The 5,842-nt window shown below is 40.5% G+C and overlaps 1 long non-coding RNA gene across 1 annotated transcript; it reads left to right on the forward strand.

Annotated features, from left to right (window-relative positions):
• The first annotated feature begins 2,102 nt into the window (after positions 1 to 2,102).
• Positions 2,103 to 4,105, forward strand: LOC113998484. Its single transcript, XR_003544464.2, has 3 exons — positions 2,103 to 2,219; positions 2,433 to 2,581; positions 3,516 to 4,105. It is a non-coding gene; the product is annotated as an uncharacterized LOC113998484 (long non-coding RNA).
• The last annotated feature ends 1,737 nt before the right edge of the window (positions 4,106 to 5,842 follow it).

Below are 5,842 nucleotides of genomic sequence, written 5' to 3' on the forward strand. Positions count from 1 at the left end.
GATACCCTGCATCAGCTTCAGGCCTCCTTTATGGCTGTCAGTAACTATATAATGGAATCCATGGGGATGGCTGTCACAAACAGTTACATGTTAAGTACAGACCTATCCATCTTTTAAGCCATAATGCCATTTATTTCTGTGTAATATGCTTCGTGTACTCATTAGACTCCTGTACCCTACTTAGAAGGGAAACTATCCTATGTCTATAAAGCAGAAGAGTGGTGGGGGTTTTTTGCAGGTATTGCTTTTTTAATATACTAAGAATTTCACATTTTTCATCCTCGTAGTTTCTTTTGAAGTTGAAGAATAAATTATTTCCTTTCTGCTTTGAACTAAAGGAAAGTAATTAAGTAGTGCTGAACTGAACAAACAACCATTACTTTTAGGTACCACAGACTTATTTCCCTATAATTTTTTATAGGTCAGTCAAGCTGTAAATTACCCAGGAAAGCCCTCAGGTAGACCTTTTGCTAATTGTCTGACAGGGCTGCCTGCTTTTAAACCAAAGACTAGCAGCTGAAGATCTGTGCTGTAGTGAAGAAGGGAAAATTAAAAGAGATTAAAACAGTATGAAAAGAACTGTTTATTTCATAGCTGCTCTGAATATGGTCCCACCCTGGAGGCAGATTGTGGTAAAGGCTGAAAGTGTGAAGAGAAGATTAAAATAACTAAATGGTGAAATGGCAGAATATGCTGAGTGTGTGGGGAACAGGAGATGGGTGTCTGCCTGTGAATTTTTGAGTGATTTTTCCTCTGTGCAAGTCACTCTAGGTTCAAGTTGTTTGGCCATGGTCATAGAGAAAGAATATGTAGTGTGGGCATTTGCACTGTTACCTCACACTTTCCTTTTTTTTGTCTGTCCATCTTTACAGTCTGTGACTTGGAAGACCTAAAGCACATTTTATAGCAACATTAAGAGCTGGGAATACTGTGTGCACTGCATGCAACTCCAATTCATTTTGGTTTTTGTTGTGAAGAGGCATTATCAGCTATTATGCCCACAGTGTGTTCTCATCCATTAATCATTCATATATCCTCTTCTGCAGACTTATCCTTGGAAGGCATCAATTTTACCGGAATATAACCTGGAAAACTTTCTTTTAAGAATTAGAAATGTTGGTTTTGCAAGTTCTTTGAACTCTCTTCTTTAGTTACGCTGTGTTGCAACTGTGATACCTGAAGGTAAAATACACCAGTGCCTTAAAAAGGGAAAAACTGGCAGCTGAAAAACCAGGAGAATTTTCCTGCACCAGATTCCTGTCTGTTCAAGCATCATGAAAAGGAGTTATTTAAATGTTAATTGGCTTAGTAATGTAACTTCACAAGTGTGAGTTTCAGTGTGTTACCTTGTGCAGTGTCCTGAGCTGACAGCTGGGTCTGTGTGGCTGAAAGGCCTGAAAAACGTTCAGTTCTGTACATGTTGCTCACAAACACTTGAAAAAGTGAATTGAGACTCAGTGCCTTACCTTCCCTTCACAGGTGTGGTGGGTCCATTGCAGTAGGTTTGCAGTATGAGGTGTGTCATACACAACAGGATGGTGGATACACATCCCAGTTCAAGGCTGGAGACTCAATTAGAGCTGTCTCCTGTATGTAAATCCTTGCCCTGACATCACTGCCCCACGTCCATGGAGCAAAGGCAGGAAAAACATGAGTATATGGGAATTCATTTTCATGCCTCTGGCGTTATGGGGACCTTTTTGTTGTTTTGGTTTGACTTTTTTTTTTATTCCATGCTTGTTTGACACTGTTTTAAGACGCTGTTTTAAGCTCTTAACTGTTCATTTTATGTGTGTTTCCCTCTCTGGGTCTGCCTTTGCAGCTGAGGGCTGACCTTGGAACAACAATGTGAGCAGTGGACCAGCTGTACTGCTCTAAACCTGTGTGTGTGTATTGAATAAATGTATGTAAACCCTCAGTCAGTTGATATTCGATGGGCCTTCTAATCCACTGGCACGGGGATCTGTTCCATCCTACTAGATATGTTAGCTTTAGCTTTCAAATGAGCAGGTCTGATCTTTAGCAGCAGACTTTGTACTCATGTTTCAACACAAATTTGAAGACTTTTTTTATTTCTTATGGGAATAGTATTGACTGTTAACTCCTTTTCCTTGCAGTGATGGTTCCTGTTTGGTAGGATGACTGGTTTTTTCTGGTTATAGATACACGTCCTAAGACTTTTTCTGATATTTGCACTTGAGAAGCTCTGCCAGGACAAAGTAAGATATTTCTACAGTTTGTATGTCTGATAAATTCTTTTTTGGAGCAGTTTAATATATTGGTGGGATTTGAAGATGTACTGAGTTTAATCTTCCAAGAGTTGAAGGAAATGTTCATTAGAATGCATTGTCTCTTGCTGAGTTTGACCTTCACTTCCCTGCTGGAGTGTGCTACAATTTTTTATCTGCTTTCATTCTGCTTTTCCTCCTTAGATGATAATAAAAGTGAAGCAGTTTGCATGTCCAGCCTTAGTTCTCTGCACTCTTGGTGCCCTCCTGCCATTCATGCTCCTGCTGAGGTCAGTGTCCCTGTGTCTTCAAATCTCTGGGTTTTCATCTTGGCTTCTGGCTTTGACGAGCAGGTAATGAAGTAGTTTTGTTTTTAGTATTGCCCTCACGCTCAGGAGCTTGTACTGTGTATTGGTTTGCATGGTAATGGTACCCTGATTTTAAAACTTAATATGTTGACAGTTCCTGCAGTCTGTGCTTTCTGCAGAAGGAGAGACTCCCTTTTCACCATATTTGTTATTAGAAACTGTGTTCAGTCCTCTGGAGGAATACTTAATACTGGCACTGGAAGAACAGCCCTTTTAAAACTAACAAGTGCAACGGTGGCACTGGTCTGATCAACACCCAGCCATCTGTGTAGGGCCAGGAAATGGGGGAGAGACACCTTCTTTCCTCTTTTCCAGTTCTTAATTAGGGGAAGTAAACAGTGCCTGAACTCTACTGGCTACTGCCTTTGCACTGTTAAGAAGTGTGATTTAAAAAACATGCTTGCCACAGAAATGGAAGAGAAAAGCTGCTGGTTAGTCATTGTATCCCACACTGAAAAGCAACAATTTCTTTCCCTGTAACTACTGTTCCATGAGCATCAAAGTTTCACTAAATTCCAAGAGTATTAGAATTGGTGGAAAAGAATGCAGATAACTTTGAGGTTTCAGAAAAATTGTGTGTAAAACTCTCCCTCCACCTCACAATTAACTTCTTAATGTGTTGTGAGACTTTTCCAGTATTGGCTCAAACTGAAAAACTCTAGCACAATGTCGTGAATACATTTATTTTGGGTGGCAACTGGAGGAAGAGATTGTTGGTACCATTCATTCTGTGTTCAGATAAATCTCCCAAAGCCTGAATGCTGTAGTTTTCCTGCCTGTGTCTGGATCACTTTCATCACAGGGTGCAATATCTCTGCAAGCAGGATAGTACCTGGCCTTGCAATGGCAATCCCAATGCTGAAAGTCTCAAATTGAAATACCAGTTGTGTATCCAAGTAACTGTTTTCTCTCTTTTCAGATCCTATGGGAGATTGCTGTGTTCATCCCAACAAATGCAGTGTGGTAGCTCCCACCATGGGCAGCTGGAAGCCAGGTCTGAGCACCCTGTGCACTCCAAAATTTGGTACGGGTTGGTGACGGTGGTTATACATTCTGTGAAGTGAGTCCTCCTGAGCTTTGCTGATCGTCTCTGCAAGTGGCAACTGGGTCTTTTTTCTTCTGCTCGTGAACCTTTAGAAGTGTTGCTCATCACTGATTGATGGATGAGGCTCTGAAACTGCTATAATTAAGATAGTGTTCACACTGCCATAATTACAAGATACAGCAATTTTATTAGCCAGGATTATTTATTAGTCACAGCAATCAAAGCTGCATTTTGATTAGTCACAGGAGGACCTGACAGAACATGGATGTTAACATTATGTATCCAATGTGTTCATTTGCAAGCTTGTCGTATTTTGTCATGGTGGCAATAAATGGTGTTGAACTGCTTTTTCAATAGATTCATTAGTGATAACCTTTTGGGTTGATACATCTGCCACAATTTTTACCGTATTTCTTGATTTATTTTTTGAAGCATATCAAGAATGAAGATTTAAATTATGCTTATTGTAAAGAAGTAGGATTTTATTAAACACAAATGAATCAAATTCTTTAGTTGCTTTGGGTTATTAAATTCAGTGCCTAATGTGTCTCAGATGCTACCTCCAATTTCATCCAGAAAGACCTGATTTAGTACCTAAGCAAAATCTGATCCTGCAGATATTAAAGGAAAAAACTAGAGTTGAGATGCTCTCAACAATTTTCAGTTGTTTCCAATTCTGAAGTTCTTTGCCAGGTCAGTGTTTCTTTATCCTCCTCACCAAAGAGGCCATTTCATATGTTTAGCTGAGAGGTCTGAATTAGCTGGGTGAATTTTCAGGTAACTTAGTTAATAATCATTTAAGCAGAGAATGTAGCTCGTGATTGAATTTTAATTTGGACCTGCTTTTTTTGGTTACTTAATGATGGATCTTCCACGCCAGTGTATGGTTCTTAAGATAAGATTTCTGTAGAGAAATTTAAAATTACAGTTTCTTCTCTGAGGAACTGCAGTAGCTGCTATATAATTAAAAATAGGGTTAATTTCAGCTGGCATCAACTATTACACTTCCCTGAAAATCTGTTATCACGCAGGCTCAGGCAGCAAGGTTGAGGAGCACACAAGCAAGGATGCTGAAATATGCCAGTGCATCAAATTAAAGCCAGGTCTGTAATTTCGGGAGGTTTGCTGGCAGTGCTGAATCTGCTGGCACAGTGAACAGCAGTAATGGCAGGGGCTGGTGCTCAGTGCATACACAGGTACCTGCAGGTGCCAGCACTGGGGGTTGGACTGCTGGGTTTGACAGGTAACTCGTGTCTCTCTGGCTGCTGGCAGGAGTATCCCTGCTGCACTGTGCCCAGCAGACCAGTTATGCTGGGTAAATGGGAATAAAGCTGGCACTCTAAACCAGGGTATTGTTTCATATCTCAGCCCTGGCAAAAGGTGCCAGACATACTTATGTCCTATAATCCTATTGATCGTGTTGGTGAGGCTTTTTGCTGCTTAAAAATACAAGTTTTATTTCTACATACCACTTGTAGAAACTGAACAAAGTTCTTCCTGGGACTTTTGGTCAATGGAACAGTTGCTGCCATATCTACTGAGCATGAGAGTCCTTATGGCACTTTGGTTCTGTGGCAGATGGCTTGGATTTTACACAGGTAAACTACAGCCAATGTTTTGAAGCCTAAAGTTGAGTTGTAAATTTGCAGCTCTTAACTGTTGAATTGTGACCAGTCAAGTGGTGACAGCACAGCACTTTGAGCAGGGGGCCAGAATGTCTCAGTAGTTCCTGATGCTGATGTGGAGCAGGTCCTAGTTCTTCCACCTGTGGGTAGAGTGGAGGTAGAATTTATGTTGAAAGCTGCAAGTAGTGCAGCAGCAAAGCAGAAAATTCCCAGCCTTCAGTGAACACACAAGATATTAGTTCAATGTCTTGATGCAGTGCTTCAGAGAAACAGAAATCAGGAATAGAGAGGATTCACCATATAATTTGTTTCCTTGCCAGTGCAAGATGGTTCTCTTGCATTTTATTGTGTCTAGTTTCAAAACTCTCAAGGAACAGAGATCACAGCAGTTTTCTTGAGAGTGCTGAATGCTTTTCATTTGTCAAGAAGCTTTGTTTGCTATCCGTCCTCATTTCTCCCTTCTAGTTGTACCCTTGGGTTAGCCTAAGTTTCTTTATTGTTGTTTATATGCTTCACTGATATTTTCCCATCCTGCCATTTGACAGAACTGTATATAGTCATCCTCCTTTCTAAGAA

This window comes from Pipra filicauda, unplaced genomic scaffold (assembly GCF_003945595.2).
Source record: "Pipra filicauda isolate LSUMZ 115617 unplaced genomic scaffold, ASM394559v2 scaffold186_size1760508_pilon, whole genome shotgun sequence".
NCBI classification, from domain to species: domain Eukaryota; kingdom Metazoa; phylum Chordata; class Aves; order Passeriformes; family Pipridae; genus Pipra; species Pipra filicauda.